The sequence below is a fragment of the Hyperolius riggenbachi genome, chromosome 10 (assembly GCF_040937935.1).
Source record: "Hyperolius riggenbachi isolate aHypRig1 chromosome 10, aHypRig1.pri, whole genome shotgun sequence".
NCBI lineage: Eukaryota > Metazoa > Chordata > Amphibia > Anura > Hyperoliidae > Hyperolius > Hyperolius riggenbachi.
Window position 1 is genome coordinate 105,827,730 of NC_090655.1, and position 20,112 is coordinate 105,847,841.

Consider the following 20,112-nt stretch of genomic DNA (forward strand, 5'->3'; position numbering starts at 1 on the left):
AACAAGCAGAGCTAATGACCCTTTCAACTTCCCTGCAGTAAAAATTTGATCTAAATCTGTCTTGGGTCTGGTGCAAACCGAGCGGTTTTTGAAGGGTTTCGCAAACCACTTCCCCCCGTGAAAACGCTTGGCTAATGTATTTCAATGGGATGGTGCACACCAGCGGTTTGCGGTTTTTAGCAAACCGCAAACGTGGGTCCTGCAGCACTTTTGCAGTTTGCAGAAGCGTTTCTGCCTCAATGTAAAGTATAGCTCTTGCTAATGTTATCCTATGTGAGTGTTCTCACTGGAACAATGTGATTTTGTGAAAATCCCCTACAGCATTGCATTAGCAAGAGCTTTTTTTTTTTTCCAGAAAACAGCTACCCAAGTTGGGTTAGAGAGCTCAGAGAATCTCTTTTGCATAAATAACTGAAGTTTCTTAACTCTTCCTGTACTGGAAAAAATATTAGACTCATATCTGTGCTACTAATGTTTTATTTCTTAGCTGTACTACACATACAAATCATTAAATTAAGGCTGGTTTCACAGTGGGACGTTACAGGCGCACGTTAGAGCAGCCTGTAACGCACCCCACCGCACAGCAATGAAAAATCAATGGGCTGTTCACAGTGCCCACGTTGCGTTACTTAGTAACGCTGCGCCATAAGACAACGTATTGCATGCAGTACTTTATAAGCGGCTAAGCCGCGTTAGACTGCTTGCACATGTTCAGTAATGTTGGGGAGGAGCGGAGAGCGGCCAGGCACATGGCTAATTAATATTCACTGCACTCAGTGACGTGCAGTGTTTACTTCCTGGAGCGGCCGCTCTGTGCGGCGATTGGCCGGGCGGGACCACGTGATGCCACATGCGCCCAAGAGTACGCATCACGGCATCACGGACGCCAGAGTGAGCTGCACAACACGGCTCACTCTGACGTCCACATCAGAGAGCACCAGGTGTTGCGTTAGGGGCACGTTATGCGACCTTAACGTCCCCTAAACCGCAACGTCCTGGTGTGAAACCAGCCTAAAAGTTTATATTCACTTCAGATTGCCTTTAAACCTGCAATATTTACAATGATAGGCAGATTCTCTCAGACACAGCCCAGGCTTTCTGTTGCAAATGCTTTTGCTGTGATGCCTGAATCAACTACTTCACCAGTGTAAACTGTCCCATGTGTTCAAGATTCAGCTAATGCACTTTGCAAATGCATGAAAGTGTGGAGGAAGCCAAACTGGGAGTCCATATTGCACTAAACTAATCAATGTCTTCCCATCAGTATATGGTCTTCCAAATGCCATGCAATAAAGACATTGTTAATGTGATATTTTTATAAAAACAGTTTATTAATTGTATGAATACATAGGCTTGAGCTCTGTATAAAGACAGGGGATAACTAATTACAGTTCATATTTATTTATGTGCAAAGATAAAGCATTTACTGTGTGCCTCTCACTTACAGTAGGTAATGCATATCTGACAGGTTTTGGACTAGTCCATCTCTTCATGGGGGATTCTCAAAGTTTTCATTATTTTCAACCATAAGTATTACCGAATGTCGGTTGCTCTGTCTAGCTGTCAAAATAGTGTACAGGCTAGTAGATAGGATGGCCAGCATCTTTGTGTTGATCCATTATACAGAGTGCTTTTGCAAAAAAATAAAGGAAATACTGAGAATACCCCATGAGAAGTTGGACTAGTCCAAAACCTGACATCTGTCCTATTATAAGTGACAGCGACATATGAGAAAAGTAATTGGCTGTGCATTTTACTTTGAAACTAGTGTACATCTTAGATGTAGGTGTGCACATGTGTATTTTACATTTTTGGTGAAAGTGGACCTTTCATTTTCTTCATTTAGTAATGTACTAACACCTGAATTATGTGCAATTAAATAGTGCACACATACAGTATATATCTTGCCATTTAGGAACAGCTGGAGGAGAACAGCTGGAGGATTGCAAATAAATGTTTTTATGGAACAACCTATTAGTTTAATGGTAACCTCTGTAAGTGTCAAAGTGTATTGATTTCCTGCTGTAATAAATAAATCTCCAATATTGTAAGAGTTAAGTCTCTTGAAGAACTTGGTAACATATTTCACTAGTTCTAGTACTACTACTCCTACTACTACTACTACTAATAATAATAATAATAATGATGATATAAAATACAACATAAAGTACATGCCTTACTAATGTATGTATATCAACAATTAATAGTATCACTACTAGCAGCATTGACATAAACTACATCCCTAATGTATAGATGATGTTACTACTACTAATAATTCAAACTACATCACCTGCTAATTTTTAAAGAGAACCTGTACTGAATAAAATTATTTAAAATAAACACATGAGGTAACTTCAATTGAACATTACATAGTTACCTTGCCATCAGTTCCTCTCAGAAGCTCACCATTTTCTTCTGACAATAATCCCTTCCAGTTCTGACAATATTTTGTCAGATCTGAAATATATCAGTTGCTGTCAGTAAAATATCAGTTGCTGTCAGTTATAGCTGAGAGGAAAACTGATGTACCAGGTAATGTCCATGTTTCCCTATGGCTCAAGTGGGCGATGTTACAGTTTAACTGTGTGTTGACCAGAAAGCTGTCATTGTGTAATGGCTATTTTCAAAATGGAGGACAGAAAATTCCTTTGATCATAGTGAACAAACAGGACGCGGGAAAGGAGAAAGGCTCTGAGGAGTAGACTACATGGAAGGTAAGTATGACTTGTGTATGCTTATTTTGACTTTTAATTTTCAGTTCAGGTTTTCTTTAAGGATGATGATAGCAACAACTATAATAAAATGCATAGTCAATATAATAATACTAAACATAATTAAAAGTATAATTGATATTTTTTGTGTGTTAAATCTACTAATAAGAAAAACAAACATGAAAGAAATCAGTTCTTCTAATGGTGCCAAAACAAGGTACATTTTTTTTCAATTAGATTATTTCATTTGATTATTCAGTTAGATCGAATATAACAATTTTTCCAATATGTCTGATTGGATTTTTAGTAAAAAAAATAAGATAATCGTTAGTTTTTCTTGATTAAAAAAAAGTTATTTTTTATTCCATCGTTTTGGTTGAATACATTGGAAAATGTAACGTTTTTATTGTACCATGTATGGGCACCATAATGCTATATAAGAGTTTGTATTAGCAGACATTCAGCAAGGGTGCTGATTACACTGCCTGAAATAAGCCTAGGCAACAGAGAATGATCCTACAACTCTGTTTGAAATGCATAAAAATACAGTAGATCAAATAAGTAAAAAATGTAAGCATCACATAAAATATTGCTCTTAGCTAGAATCAGCAGCAATAATTTAAAAGAAGTTCTCACTCAATATTCTGTAGTTTATCTGTAATGTTTACTATATCAGGACTACCTGTAACTCTGTAAATAGAATTGCAACAACTCCTCCTGCCCACTACTTGTGCTTTGTAATAACCTCCTCTGACAACGCACAGTATAACTTAGTCCTTTACACATTCTGCAGAGGCAGCACCAAACCTTGGCGTCAAAAAAAGCATAGAAAGCAATTTAGGTAGGGAAGTAATAAAACAAGTTAAATCCATCAATCTCCTTTTCTTTGAAAAAGCAAAGAGAAAAAAAAATAGTAAAAAGGAAAATAAAATTCAGCACCTGATGTAGCAGAGCAGCTGAAGTCGATTTTTTTTCTCTCCTGGTGTCAGATCTATTACGGCTCACATTAATCACACAGTCCCTGTCCAATTGGGGCTCATTGGTGCTAAATTGTCTCGGTTTCGATGGGACAAATTTAATTTGTTCGATGACAGAACACAGAGTCAAGCAAAAAGCAAAACCAGCCTGGCCCTAAGGCAGCGCCTGGAGGAACAAGAGACACTCTCTGTCCATTAATGCTGACTGGTGCACTGCAGGTCGCGCATTCGCAAACAGCACTAATTAAATTAGATGTACTTGCTGAATTTCATGGTGTCGAATGGGCTTTAAAAAAACAACAATAAGTCCTAAGGCAGATGCTCTTTGCAAGGAAAAGACCTATAAATATTTATTAGAACTTCCATAAATCTCACTCACCAGACACAGATTGTGCCCAATATTCGCTTAATAAAACCAACTGCCTGTCTGTGTTTTGCAAAATAGCTGTGAATAAAAGGCAATTACTTATGTGAAGAGCGAGGGCTTGATGTGAAATGGTGTTTACACAGAGTGTATTCAACGTTTTCATTGCCTTCTCCAGTGATCGCTGAATTAACCCTGTGAGATTGTAGGATTTTATTGAAAGCGATGGGTCTATTGCTTAACGCTGTCAAAGGTTAACCTGTCATTGGTTTAATGTAATATTATAGGATTATATCTAGGGTTACATGTTGGCTTGAGGGATATATATATATATATATATATATATATATATATATATATATATATATATATATATATGGTTAAGCAAGTTTACTTTCTTTGTAATAATGTTGCATCCAATTTGTAACCTCTTTTAATTGGTCAGTAGCATATAACTGCTTGTAACAGTCCCATAGAAAAGTCATTTTATGGCCCACTGGCTCTACAACCACCATTGTAACAGATCAGTCAACCCATGAGTGACAATGATAGCCTGTTACGGCACCAGATTACTGATGCTTGAACAAATTGTGTATAATTGAATTAGGTAATAGTCTAAAAGTAGCCATACACAACTCAGTTAAATCTAATTATATGACTGTCAATTCTCACCAATTAAAGAGGTGGTCCTCGACACAGCAGCTGACTGACCGCATTGAACATGCTGGCTTTAGTCCGATTTGTAATAAAATTTTATTGAGAATTTACTTCGCTGTTTTCTGGCTAGCTTTCCACTTTACAGTACAAACTTTTGATCTATAGTTGATTAGAATTTACCGTTGTTTCTATAAACTGTATAAAGGTGGCCACTAGTGATACAATTTGCTGAACGATTGATTACGAACGATTCTTCGTATGAACAATCATAAATGATCTTTTGGGACCACTAATGGACAAAATCTTCTAACCAATCCGATCAGATGGATCGGTTTGAACCAGAATTCGGATCAATTTCATTAATCTGATCAGATTGGTTTGGAGATTCCAGTCCATTAGTGGTCCCAAATGATAATTTACGATTGTTCATATGAAAAATCATTTGTAATCGATCGTTCAGCAAATTGTGTTATTAGTGGCCACATTAAAGGTGGCCATACTCCACTCGATTGATTACATGATCTAACACTGGTAAACAGGAATGATATGAGCGCTGAACAGTAGTTATAGCAGCCAAAGGTTCCCAATCCACAATGGACAGCCTGCAGCCACCCAGTGCTCACACCATAAAGAGATGTGGCCACCAAGGTATAAAACCACAATCGGGCTGATTATCTTACCCAGAGGGGTACAGTTTATTTGTAGCTTCACATATCAGAAGACTACCCATTCTCCTCTCCCGACCAGGTTTCAGCTTTCTGCCATCCCCTGATGACAGCAGAAAGCAGAAACCTAGGAAAACCGTGCTTCTGCTCTACCAGTGGTGGTGTATGACTTAAGGTGTGCTTTACAATTGGCTTTAGTGCAATATGCGGTTTTATGAAACTGGGTCCAGTGTGCATGGACCCTTGATGTAAGTTGCTGTTTTTAACTGTACGATACGATGTGTAAGATAATCAGCCTGATTGTGTTTTTTTTACCTTGGTGGTGGCCACATCTCTTTGTTGTGTGAGCACTGGGTGGCTGCAGGCTGCACAGAGGAGAGGTCAATACAAATACAGCGCCGAGGATTATACAATACTAAGTTCTACCACTTACCACTTTGAACCACTTTGCACAGTAAGATAATTTTCAGAAGAAATCTTGCCTAAAAGTGATTTTACTGAAACAGCTGCAAGTTTTCTCCACTCACTACTGTTCCCCGCTCCTCACACACCCCACAAAAGAACCAACATTTCAAACCTATTTACAATGACATTTTTGATATTGAAAATGTTAAAGTGTCAAAAGATTTTCATTAGATTTAATGTTTATATAAAATCAAAGTGATCAAATGTGCTGTCCCCTACCCCCTCATGACCACTCCAAATGCATTGGTGCCGAGCTAGAGGTGGATGTAGTCAACAGTCTGGAAGTTTCAGGTTGCCCTTGTATGCCCTTGTGTGCATCCATGGAGGGGCCGATTCCACCATCATGGAGTTGGTCACTGAGGGAACAACAGTGTGCTGAGGTTCGTAGGATTGTCTAGCTAAAGCCTTAAGGTATCCATATATCTAGCCATTTTGCATCGAGCGATTAAGCGATCAACTTTATTGCGCAATCAACTACAGTGTGGTTGATTGAAAGTCGATCGACTAGCGGCCCACGCACTAAAAGTGATATCCTATGTGGTTCACCTTCACTAATCAATCTGAATGATGTTGTGCCTCCATGGTCTGAATCCAAAAATCGATTCTTTGTTTCTTTGTTGATCAAAATCATGTGAAGAGAAGCCAATTCCTTTATGATTGACTAATATATTCCATCCTGCTTGATCGGTGTGATTCATCCAGATATCGGTCACATATTCTCAATCCGGGCATACTGGAACACACTCTATTCACTTTATTATTAATATTATTATTATTATTGTACTGTACATTTGTATTCTGCTAGCAGTTTCTACAGCACTTTACAGTGTACATAGTCATGTCTGTTTCTGTACCCCAGAGGGGCTCACAATGTAATTCCTAACATAATCATATCCTAATGTCCCTAACAGATTCATGTGTTTATTTTTCTTCGTTCTGGACAGTAGGCTTTTAGTTACCATTAAACGTGTTCAAAAGGCAATTATTTGTAATTAACAGTTAAATAAACATAATGAGTGATTTACTCTTAAACTCATTAGAATATAAGATTATTGTTAAGCAATTACTGCAATAAGTTGAGATGCTGAATAAAGAGGTATAAGGAAACACTTTGCCAGTCATAAATTACAGCTGTCAAGTGAAATTCATAGGATCAAATGAGCTGGGGCTAATTATTTACTCTATACTTTATAGAGCAATTAAAAATTCCCCAAATGGTGTTAATTGACTCTTCCTTTCTGCAAAAGCTCTTCAGGTTTAAAGTGCGTCTTTAACAGAAATACCCGCTCTTTAGATATTGTTATGGCTTTCATGGTTGTTGAGCTATTTCCGGAGTTAGGATAAAAAAGAAATGGAAATAACATGTTATCCCTCCCCCCCCCCCCCCCCCCCCCCAAAAAAAAACTGCTTCTTGCATTACACTATTAACACTTGAAGTAATAGAATATTTGCAAAACTTCCTTTTAGTTCACTGCTAAATATTTAATGGGGTCTAGTTTTTTTTATCTAATAATATTTGTAAAATGGTTTAGCAAAATATTTCCCAAATAATGTTTTAAGCAAATAATCCTGAACTATTGAATCATACAATTTAATTCTATATATGATAAGAGCTCCTGAACATTTAAATAAGTCATTGTTGTCCACATGGACATGGCTGGGCACATGGCTGTGAAAAGGGATGAGCTAACAAAATTTTCAAATTTGATCTTGCAGTGAATTGGTCAAAAATGTGCTTACTGAAAAACTGTCAGTGGCGCTACAACTGGTCCTGGCATTTTTCCAGTTGTTCCTTTTTTGTACCATGCCTGAGGAAGCTGGCAGTAGACCCGCGAAACGCATTTCTGATTATATTGGAGTAAGAAATAAATGTTATATCCCTTATGATACAATTCATTCATGTCGTCTGTGGTGAGGCAAGTCCATCAATTACCCCCCCCCCCCCTTCCATTTTTAAGATATTTTTAAATATTTTAATTTTTACTGGTATCTCTGCACATTTAACATAATGGATAATTGATGGGTGTGTCTCAACTTCGTCATTCTACAAAGAACAACTTCTTAGCCTGCGTGGGGACAGGAAAATTTCCCCATCTGTGCATTGCAGTGGTTGCTTTTGGAGGCTCCCCACCTTTGTGAGTATAATTTCAATACTTAATACTTTTTTACTCACAGTAATACACTACTTGAGGTTCTCGATCTGTTCCTTTTTATCTATAAAAACAAAATCAGTTCAGTTGAACCCATTTTAACATTCCAGCAAAAGTAACTTTTCTTTTATGTTTTTAATCGTTCTTAAGTTATGCATTAAGAAAAAACTTGACTTGACAAAAAAGGTTATCAGAATGGCTTTTGTTCAAAGCAGCCCAGGATACAGGAAGTCTGACAACTGTTTTTCTCCCCTAAGGAACATGGAATAATATTATTTATCTTTAGATCTAAGAAATTAGCTGTACCGCCGGTGTTTGTGTTTTCATGACAGAAAATTATGAATTATGTTCAAAGTCTTTATAACAAAAGTAAAGTGAGGTTATCTGGAGAAGATAGTTAGGGGCTTAGATGAAAACAAAATACCAGTATGTGAACATTCTGCCTTCAGTTTTATTTTTAGACGGGATTGCCTCCTTACAGCTAACACAGTCTATGAATAACAGAAATAAAGAATACACTTTGTAGAAGAGATATAGGAAATTAAAAGTCTTGCTCTGAGATTGGAGCTCTTTTGACCTCTGGCTCTGAACCAGAATGGTTCATGGATCAAGTATCCATCCAGTTCTTTTTTCAAGAAATCAGGAAAATGAAGTATTAAACAAGGATATTTTGGATGTACTATTTAAAGCCAGCAGGGGGAGCTCTTGGGCATAAATACATAAATAAATATTATCCAAAATGTACACTGCAGTGTCCAAATAGCCTAGAAATATAAGCATGGAAGTTTCACTCAGCAACCCTTAATCATATACAGAGACATTTTCTTCTCTGTACCTGACTGAATATTTGAAAGTGCAAAGAGTAAAATTTCACTGCTCGTACATCTACTATAGCAAGTCACCATAATAATAGCCACAGAAAAAAAAAAACTTGATGTGACTGTGTTATTGTCATCTATCCACAGCTTGTATATCCAAACTACATCCACTCTGTTGGCTCACATATTACACAGATGTTAATAAAATTCTGCAAGAATTGTACAATGAGATTGTACTGTATATGGACAGCTTAAAGAAGACCCATAATGACTCAAAGCAGAACATGAGAAATTATTCAGGATATTAACCATTTCAGCCCGCTGGGATTTTTCACCTTATGCATCAGAGCAATTTTCACCTCCCATTCATTCGCTAATAACTTTATCACTACTTATCACAATTTATTGATCTATATCTTGTTTTTTCCGCCACTAATTAGGCTTTCTTTGGGTGGTACATTTTGCTAAGAATTATTTTTTTATAAATACATTTTAACAGGATTAATAAGAAAAAAATGGAAAAAAAATCATTATTTCTCAGATTTCGGCCATTATAACTTTAAAATTATCTACGCTACCATAATTAAAACCTATGTATTTTATTTGCCCGTTTGTCTCAGTTATGACACCATTTACATTTTGTCCCTATCACAATGTATGGCGCCAATATTTTATTTGGAAATAAAGGTGCATTTTTTCTATTTTGCGTCCATCACTATTTACAAGCTTATAATTTAAAAAATGTTCATAGTATACCCCCTTCAAATGCATATTTAAAAAGTTCAGACCCTTAGGTAACTATCTATGTCTTTTTTTTTAATTGTAATTTTTTTTTCCATTAAAAATTTTATTTGGGTAATATTTTGGTGTGGGAAATAAACAGTTACTTTTTAATGTTATTATATGTGTAAATTGTAATGTAAAAAATATGTAGATGTAGTTTTACTATTTGTCCACAAGATGGCCACCTTGAGGTTTTTTTCCCTCCTTGTGCTTCTCGCTAACCGGAAGCACAAGGGGGACGCGGAAAACTTTACGTGCAGAAAGACTGAAGCCTCTTGTAGGAGCGCTTTGGTTTTTCTGCTGGGGACACGGATCGGTGATCGGGAACCATATTCCCGTTCACTAATCTCAGGGCTACCGGGGGACAGCACGGGGGCGCGCCCGCGATCGCGTGCCGAAGCGCGGCACCGCAGCAGAGCAGCCGCCCGGACGTGAGCTTCACGTCCGGGTGGCAGAAATGGTTAATTATTACATACATTATCCTGTACGTTTCAGCATTACAAAATGCTTCTTATATCTATATATTGCTGTATATTGATATGTAAACCTGTCCTCCCAGTGATGTTTAGCATAGGCTATGATGTAATGCAGCTTTCTGCCTCAGAGCACCCTGGGTGATCAGGTGATGCTCTTGCTGCTCATTTTTACAGAGGGGAAAAAATCCACTGTCAACTTGCCAGTAGTAAAGATCCTGGAATCACTGATATATTAAAAAATGTAAATCAGGATAAGATTTTACAATGAGCAAACATTTAATAAATAATTTATAAATTAGTATTTTTAAAAATCTATCAATTTTATTTATTAACCATTTTCGCCTTTTGGATGTGAAAGTCATGTCCAAAAGGCGAAAATGGTTAATGAATAAAATTGCACTCCCTTGTCGCCCCCCATGGTAGCACAGAGATCATTGAATGGGAACACTGTTCCCATTCATTGATCTAAGTCACTGGTAGAAAAACCGACGGCTTATTTTCAGAGGCCCGCTGTCTTTTTGAAAAAAATAAAAAAAATCACGTCCTCCTTGTAGTTCCTGTGAGCGAGCGTGCTCGCTCACAGAATACAAAAAAAAATCTCACTGTGGCCATCTTGTGGCCAAATAGTAAAACTACATGCACATACATTTTTATTACACAAAGACACCATAAATTACATTTAAAATTAACTGTTTACCTCCCACACCCAAAAAATACCCAAATAAAATTTTTAACTAAGAAAAAAATATATTACAATTTAAAAAATAAAAAAAAAAAAATAGTTACCTAAGGGTCTGAACTTTTTTAATATGCATGTGAAGAGGGTATACAACTAATATTTTTAAAATTATAAGCTTGTAAATAGTGAAAGACGCAAAACTAAAAAAATGCACCTTTATTTCCAAATACAATATTGGCACCATACGTTGTGATAGGGACATCATTTAAATGGTGTAATAACCGGGACAAATGGGCAAAACAAATACGTGGGTTTTAATTATAGTAGCATGTATTATTTTAAAGCTATAATGGCTGAAAACTGAGAAATAATGATTTTTTCCAATTTTTTTCTTAATATTCCTGTTAAAATGCATTTAGAAAAAAATAATTCTTAGCAAAATGTACCACCCAAAGAAAGCCCAATTGGTGGTGAAAAAAACAAGGTATAGATCAATTCATTGTGATAAGTAGTGATGAAGTTATTGGCGAATGAATGGGACGTGAAAATTGCTCGAATGCATAAGGTGAAAAACGACTGAAGGCTGAAGGGGTTAATATGTATAAAGTAAAGTTATTTTTAAGTGTAACACTAATCTTTAAAATCATATTGATCCCTAGACTGCCTGAATATAATGTAATATATACATAAATGATGCCTGCAAGCTTTGCAGCATAAATCCTCTATGTGGAAATACCATATATTCTGAATTTAAGACAAATTCTATATTTTTTTCTAATAATTCTTGTGCCCTAATTAAACTAACAGTGTGTCTCCAACACACCAAACTTACCTAATGGGGGACTAGATTTCAGGGGTCACATGGCATCACTATGTGTAGTGGACAGCCATTATTATTATCTGAGCCACTTAGGCAGAGGTCACACTTTTACCTCAGTGGGAAAATAAAAAATGCCGGCTTTTTTCACACTTCGCATGCAATTCCCTATTGCCGACAGTCAGCTGCTCTCAGCCGGCTATCGCCAAAAATGCAGATTCGTCCCTTGAAAAATGCCCCTTTCCACAACCCCCATGCTGCATCTCAGAAACTCCAGAGCTGATTCAAAATCACACTTGTCATACTACAAAAACACCGTGTCATACTATTTTACCCATGACTACCACAGACTCTAATACTAGACGAGAAGTCAGTGCTTTTAATAGCCACCCTCCCCTTCAGCAAGCACTGAAGAGTGGAGGTGGACCGTGGTACAAGCACCAGCTTCCCCCAAAGGTGACAGTAGGAAGTCAGTTTCACTCAATATTGCACTTAATGGCTTGACAAGCTCCACCCCTGATGAGTCATTCGACGAAACATGTTGGGTGAAGCTTGCAAGGCGGTGGCTGACAGAAGCCAGAAGAGGAGCTTCATGTGTTTTTAAATGTGCATTTTTATCCATGGAACATGTAAGTTTACCACTTTTTATTTGTTACATTATCACAGTATCATGCTATGCAAGTATGCTTTAAAGTTATTTAAAGAAGAACTGTAACGAAAATAAAATAATTAATAAAATTGCTTAATTTTTACAATATTCATTTGTAGATTCTCTATAGATTATAGATTATCTCAGATATTTGGATGGGTAGGTTGAACAGAAAACACCCTGGAAGAAAACAAAAAAACAGAGAGACTATGGGAGCCCCGATGGTGCAGTAACAATTGGACAATTGAAGTAGAGTAGGTAGAGGTACTCACAAAGAGATGTTGCAGAGGGGCAACCAACCATTGTAGGCAGGTGGAGATGCACAAACTCTACTCCACTCTGGTGTCCAGTCAAACTGGATGTGGTCGCTCTCTTGGTGCAAAAATTTTTAGATGGTTGTAAGGATGGTGTCAGCCACCTGACCAAATATAATATCCCTCCTGAGGGAGGGTACGTAACACAAAAAGGGGGAAAAGAGGTGCCAGGGTAGCCTAAAACTGTGTTAAAAACAGCTAAAATGAAAAAAAAATGAAGTGGCTTACCTCAAGGATGACAAATTTGAATGGTAAACAATGAACTTTAATATGCACTTGGTTTCGTGGGTCTCAGCCCACTTCCTCAGGCCCAGTAAAGTGCCAGAGAGATCAAAGCCAGAGCAAAGGCACCTTTGTTCTGGCTTTGATCTCTCTGGCACTTTATTCGGCCTGAAGTGGGCTGAGACCCACAAAACGCGTTGCCAAGTGCATATTAAAGTTCGTTGTTTACCATTCAAAGTTTTCATCCTTGAGTTAAGGCACCTCATTTTATTCCCCCCTTTATTTTAGATATTTGCATTCTGAGATTTATCACAGGCAGTGACATCTTTAGTCCTGCCAGGTGATTTGTGCGGAATGTTCATTACTGAGAGTTCCATGCCCGGGGAAATATTGCTTGCTTGGTAGTTGGAAAAAAATGTTATTTCCCACAAAGCAACGAGGTTGACTGACAGAGATTTGTCAGGACCTTGGTCGTGACATCACACTGTGGGAGGGGTTGCACCACAATCTGAGCATGCAGATGTCTCTGATGATCTATTAGAGAAAAGGTAAAGAAGTCTTATGGGAAAGGGGGGTATCAGCTACTGACTGGAATGAAGTTCAATCCTTGGTTAAAGTTCCTCTTTAAAGAAAACCTGTAATGACAAAAAGTTCCCCTGGGGGTACTCACCTTGGTAGGGGGAAGCCTCCGGATCCTATCCAGGCTTCCCCCATCCTCCTGTGTTCCACGGCGGTCTCGCTCTGGCCCTCTGAACAGCGGGGGTGTAAATATTTACCTTCCCAGCTCCAGCACAGGAGCCATATCGGCTCCCCACTCGATTGCTGTCGGCCCGCGCTACTGCACAGGCGCAAGTCTCCTGCGCAGCAGCGCGATCCCGACAAAGATCAGCTATTTCCGCTTATCTCCATGCTGAGAGATGCAACAGCACCCCCGCTGGAGCCAGGGAAGGTAAATATAGCAAGCCTTGTCAGGATTGTTGAGCGTGGATTGCAGCAGACTTCGGGGGAGCGAGCGCTGGATTGCCTGCAGCTACAGCGGAGGAGGAAGCCTCATTGGGACCCTGAGGCTTCCCCCTACCAAGGTGAGTACCCCCCAGGGGAACATTTTTTGTTACAGGTTCTCTTTAAAGGTATAAGTGAGTCAACGGAGTAAAGGCTTCAAGTGGTATATCTGTATCATATCAGTAGCAATACTATAAGACCAATGTAAAGGAGGAGTGGACAGTCCTTAGGTTGAAGAGTTAGTCGGACCAAACACCTGTATATATGTGAGTTGGTTGGTCTGTAATGTGGTCAGCATTGCTCTTTGGTGAGCGCGCTGCTTCTATATGTTGGTGAAGAAGTGTGGTCATCTGGCTATGAGCACCCTACTGCATCACAGAGGTGTGGTGAAGGAATCTTGTTGCTGACAGCAATATTGCGCTATGTTATTTTTTTTCTGAGGATATATGAGTTCAGAGTCAGAGACAGGAGCTGACCGCAATCCTGGAGATCAGGAGAAAAAGTGTACAGTGGGATGAGAAAGCTTGGGCAACTTTGTTAATCGTCATGATTTTCCTGTATAAATCGTTGGATGTTACGATAAAAAATGATATTTGAAAAGTGAAATGAAGTTTATTGCATTTACAGAAAGTGCACAATAATTGTTTAAATAAAATTAGGCAGGTGCATAAATTTGGGCACTGATGTCTTTTTATTGATTCCAAAACCTTTAGTACTAATTATTGGAACTCAAATTGGCTTGGTAAGCTCAGTGACCCCTGACCTACATACACAGGTAAATCCAATTATGAAAAAGAGTATTTAAGGGGTTCAATTGTAAGTTTCCCTCCTGTTTTAATTTTCTCTGAAGAGTAGCAACATGGGGGTCTCAAAACAACTCTCAAATGACCTGAAGACCAAGACTGTTCACCATCATGGTTTAGGGGAAGGATACAGAAAGCTGTCTCAGAAATTTCAACTGTCTGTTTCCACAGTTTGCAACATACTGAGGAAATGGAAGACCGCAGGCTCAGTTCAAGTTAAGACTCAAAATGACAGAGCAAGAAAAGTCTCGGATAAACAGAAGCGACGAATGGTGAGAACAGTCAGAGTCAACCCACAGACCAGCACCAAAGTCCTACAACATCATCTTGCTGCAGATGGAGTCACTGTGCATTGTTCAACCATCCAGGGCACTTTACACAAGGAGATGCTGTATGTAGAAGAAGCCTTTTCTCCGCCCACAGCACAAACAGAGCTGCTTGAGGTATGCTAAAGCACATTTGGACAAGCTAGCTTCATTTTTGGAATAAGGTGCTGTGGACTGATGAAACTAAAATTGAGTTATTTGGGCATAACAAGGGGCGTTATGCATGGAGGAAAAACAACACAGCATTCCAAGAAAAACACCTGCTACCTACAGTAAAATATGGTGGTGGTTCCATCATGCAGTGGGACTGTGTGGCCAGTGCAGGGACTGGAAATCTTGTCAAAGTTGAGGGACGCATGGATTCCACTCAGTATCAGTAGATTCTGGAGACCAATGTCCAGGAATCAGTGACAAAGCTGAAAGAGAACCCGAGGTGGGATTTACTTATGCTAGTGGGGCACAGAGGCTGGTTGTGCACACTAACACCAGCCTCTGTTGCCCCATGGTGTGCCTCCAAGACCCCCCTGCGCGCCGCTATACCCCCAGCAGTGCTGGCGAGACGCAGCGTGTCGCCAGCACAATGTTTACCTCTCGCCTGTCTGTTAGCGCCGCTCCCCCGCCTCCTCCGTATCGGCGCTACCCGCCCGCGTCACTTCCCTCCAATCAGCAGGAGGGAAGGGACGCGGGCGGGTAGCGCCGATACGGAGGAGGCGGGGGATCGGCGCTAACAGACAGGCGAGAGGTAAACATTGTGCTGGCGACACGCTGCGTGTCGCCAGCACTGCGGGGGGTATAGCGGCGCGCAGGGGGGTCTTGGAGGCACACCATGGGGCAACAGAGGCTGGGGTTAGTGTGCACAACCAGCCTCTGTGCCCCACAAGCATAAGTAAATCCCACCTCGGGTTCTCTTGAAGCTGCGCCGGGGCTCGATCTTTCAACAAGACAACGACCCTAATCACTGCTCAAAATCCACTAAGCATTCATGCAGAGGAACAACTATAACATTCTGGAATGGCCATCTCAGTCCCCAAACCTGAATATAATTGAAAATCTGTGGTGTGAGTTAAAGAGAGCTGTCCATGCTTAGAAGCAATCAAACCTGAATGAACTACAGATGTTTTGTAAAGAGACTTGGTCCAAAAAATCTTCAACCAGTATCTAGACTTTCATTGGAACCTACAGGAAGCGTTTAGAGGCTGTAATTTCTGCAAAAGGAGGATCTACTAAATATTGATTTCATTTCTTTGTTGCGGTGCCCAAATTTATGTACCTGCCTAATTTTGTTTAACCACTTTTGTGCCAGGGGGTGGTTTGCCTGATCGGTGCTGCGTGGACTCTCCAGCCCGCAGCACCGATCAGATAGCAGCCAGGGCGATCAGACTACCCCCCTTTTTTCCCCACTAGGGGGATGTCCTGCTGGGGGGGTCTGATCGCCGCCGGCTGTTTGCGGGGGGGGGGGGGGGGCTTTTCAAAGCCCCCCTTCGCAGCGCTTCCTGGCCTCCTTCCCCTTCCCTCCCTCTCCCTCCCCCTGTGAGCGGCGCAGGACGGAATTTCGTCCTGCGCCGGATAGGACAGGCTTCAGCCTATCAGGTGCCGGCTATCCCCGGCCAATCAGAGGCCGGGGATCGCCGATCTCCGCTATGGCGCTGCTGCGCAGCAGCGCCGTATACATATAAACAGCGGGGAAGATCTTCCCCGTGTGTTTACATTTACCCTGCGAGCCGCGATCGGCGGCTCGCAGGGTAACACCCTCCGTGAACTGACATGGGGCCGTTTCCATGGTATCCACTTCAGGATTCAGGGGCGTACTTAAGCGTACGCAGAATCCTGAAGTGGTTAAACAATTATTGCGCACTTTCTGTAAATACAATAAACTTAATTTCACTTCTCAAATATTACTGTGTGTGTCTCCTATATGATATATTTAACTGACATTTTTTATCATAACAACCAATGATTTATACAGGAAAATCATGACAATTAACAAAGTTGCCCAAACTTTCACATCCCACTGTATATAAAAATATAACTTTTTACTGTAAAACATACAGCTATTGAGCTCAATAATTATACCATTGTACTTTATAATATTAGTTTGGCGGGATTTTACCCCTTGGGGTGGAGTAAACCAGTGGTTGTAGTACAAAATTAACGCACTGCTATAGATCTTACTCTTTTTCATTAAAAAGACATTTTCTGTTTATTTCATTCATTATCTCTAGTTGAGGTGAAAAATACGGTAAGTAACGTTGGATAAAACATGAGGTGCATTTAGAGAATCAGCCCCATAGTTTGGACAATACTTATATTTAATGTATCATTCATCATGGATTCTTTGAAAACGTGTACATAGGACACAAGACTCCATAGGCACAAAATACTATCTGCCATCGTTTCTAAAACGGCTATACTGCATGGTGTGTATTCACTGATAAAACTGTAACGTTATATAACAGAGAAATTCTCATGGCATCTCAGTTTCAATGTGACAGTTAACAAATGCATTTGAAAACAGGAAATGGGTGACAGTCAAAAGTCTTGGGCTAACACAATACCAAACCTGGCAACAGGAAGCAGAACGGAGCACAACAGTTACATTTGTGTCAGGAAATGGATGGCGGAAGAAGAGCTGCTTTTGGTATGGATGTGAAGTCCCTCTTCCTAGGTTCACTAATAGATATATGGATATGACCACTATACTTCTATATGTTATTTTCATTTCAGCATTCTACAGAATGGCTGTTGTCTTCCCTCTCTCCCTGTATGCCCACCCTAAGGGCTCTTTTCCACTAGCAATCGCAATCACAAATCACAAACGCCAGCGATTGCGATTTTACATTAATTCTGTTATGCGATTGCGATTTTTCATTTGCATTGCATTATCACTATAATAAAAATCGCTCCAGAAAGAGATTGCGATTTGTGATTTCCAAATCCTATCACTATAGTGGAAAATACTTCTCATGATTTCTATGATAAAGTAAAACCCTAGCGATTGAAAAATCAATAGCGATTGGCGATTTTGCGATTAAGCTGTGTAGTGGAAAAGGGCCCTAAGGGCTGGTTCACACTGCAAGGGCTTTTTGTAAGCGCTTCTGATTTTAAAAGCTCTTGCTATAGTAATGTTATGAGTTTGCTCTTACTTAGACAAGACAAGACAAATAACATTTAAACTCAAAGTGCCCGAGCTGCAGCCACTTGGACACGCTCTATAGGCAGTAGCAGCATTAGGGAGTTTTGCCCAAGGTCTCCTACTTAAGCATGTGATCACTGCTAGCATTGTATTGGAAAGAACTTTTGAAACCACCAGCATTTAAAAAGCTCTTATAGTGTGAAGGAGCCCGAAGGCTGTAGACACACTGTGACAGCTTTTCTGACCCTCAGCGCTTTCTGAGTGATTTTTAAAAAATGCTTCTGTTGACTTGCATTAAAATCACAGTAAAATGTATCTAATACATATTTATATCTAATAGAATTATACAGATTATATATATTATATGGAGTTATTGACAATTGCATCAATTATTGATTATTGGATATTTTTGTACTTTTGTATTCTTGCATTTTTTTATCTTTGTATTTTATATTATATACAAGTGTATTAGATATAATGCTGTTACTGTAGCACTAAGCGCCTCTCTTGATACTTATAGGCACTTTATCTGGCCTGAGGAGGTGGGCAAGTTACCATGAAACGCGTTGCCTGTGCTTTCGTTAATAAACAATTCATCTTGTATAAAATTGTCATCTTTGAGGTAAGCCACCTCATTTGTTTCTCATTTTATTGCTTTTAAAGTATTTTATATATATTGGGTGCCTCTTTCCCCTTGTTCTATTTGTAACAGCGGACAATATCATGGGGCCCTCCCTACCAAGCAATTGCTTTAATTCACAAAGAACTGTTCGTTGAAAAAAATCAGGTAAGTATTTTAGACTTTTTTTCCAAACTCCCAAAGATTTTCAGACGTGCTTTAGAAGTTCAGTAATTTACAGAAAAATCTGGCTTCAGCTCACCAAGACCTGTTCGGTAAACAGTAGAAGTTTATCCACCTTTGGAGTAGGCCTCAGCAGCAAGCTGCGTTCTGCTATGTGATGTTCTCCCACTATCCCAATGTCCCATTTTAGCACCGTTTGATCTATCGCTCTTCCTTAACATTTTTTTAATAGCCTGAGTTTAGATAAAGTTTAAATAAACATAAGACAAATCATGCTTAAATGATTTCACGGTTTCACCAGTTGCTCCTCAGCATCTTGGAGCAGGAATCTAAAGGGTTAATGTCTAGAGGGCTGCTGGGGAAACCTCTTCTGTGCTGGCTCTTTCTCTGCTGCTTGGTGGGAGAGAAACTTGCCCTGCCCAGCAGTATATCGGCACCAGTGGTGGGAGTAGCAGGACTGGGCGGTGCTTACTATTGGCTGTAGTGTGGGAGATAAATACCCAACATCTCACTTGGTTTTGCTGAATGCTCTAATCTTTGTAAACTGATATTTACTGACATTGAGGTATCTACCGCACAAGTCGGTAATTTACCTCACTGCTCTTTAATTTCAGCTTGCGTCTTGTGGTAACATCCTTAGTGAATTAACATTTGGTAAGATGTTTGGAAAATGCAAAATTAAAGTTTCGCCAAATAGCTCAATGGCAAACTTAAAGGGATACTATTGATTCACATATTTTTTTCAATTGACACAAGAATTGTTTGGGAAGTGCAGCTAAGTACTGGTGTATACATTTTAGTAGCAACTTCTTTGTTTACTGTTAGCAAAATACTTTCAATCTTTACTGACGCCAAAACTGACGGCTGACTGAGCCATGAGGAGAGGGGAAATTCCCCTCACACTTGATCAGTTAACTCTATGTGTAGCTATGTGTGTGACAGAGAGAGAGAGCTCCCAACAGCTGCAGATCCTGTGCCCTGTGTGTCTGACTGAAGTGTGTGAAGAGAGCAGAGGAAATGTAACTAAATGCCACAGCTTTTCATACTGTTTTTGCCTTCAGAGTTTGATATGTTAATATTTGCTTTCTGTAGTCTGATATGCAACTCTGGCTGTGCATTGAAGCAGACACCCCTTCTGCAATTGATTTGTCCCAATATAGCTAAATCCTACCCTCAATAAATTACAGTTTTTGCCTCTGATATTTAACATGAAAAGTAGGAAAATGTTTACACAGCAACTTAGACATTATTTGCACACTGTCATTTTAGAACACTTAGGTATCGATAGTATTCATTTAA

General features: G+C 39.5%; 1 protein-coding gene across 1 annotated transcript in view; it reads left to right on the top strand.

Moving 5' to 3' along the window:
* TLX1 (T cell leukemia homeobox 1) overlaps positions 1-20,112 on the top strand; it is a 224,614-nt gene that overhangs the window by 125,830 nt on the left and 78,672 nt on the right. The window contains exon 4 of the transcript XR_011024309.1: positions 18,532-18,633. The gene's annotated coding sequence lies outside the window, so the exon portion shown is untranslated. The remainder of the gene's footprint in view (positions 1-18,531; positions 18,634-20,112) is intronic.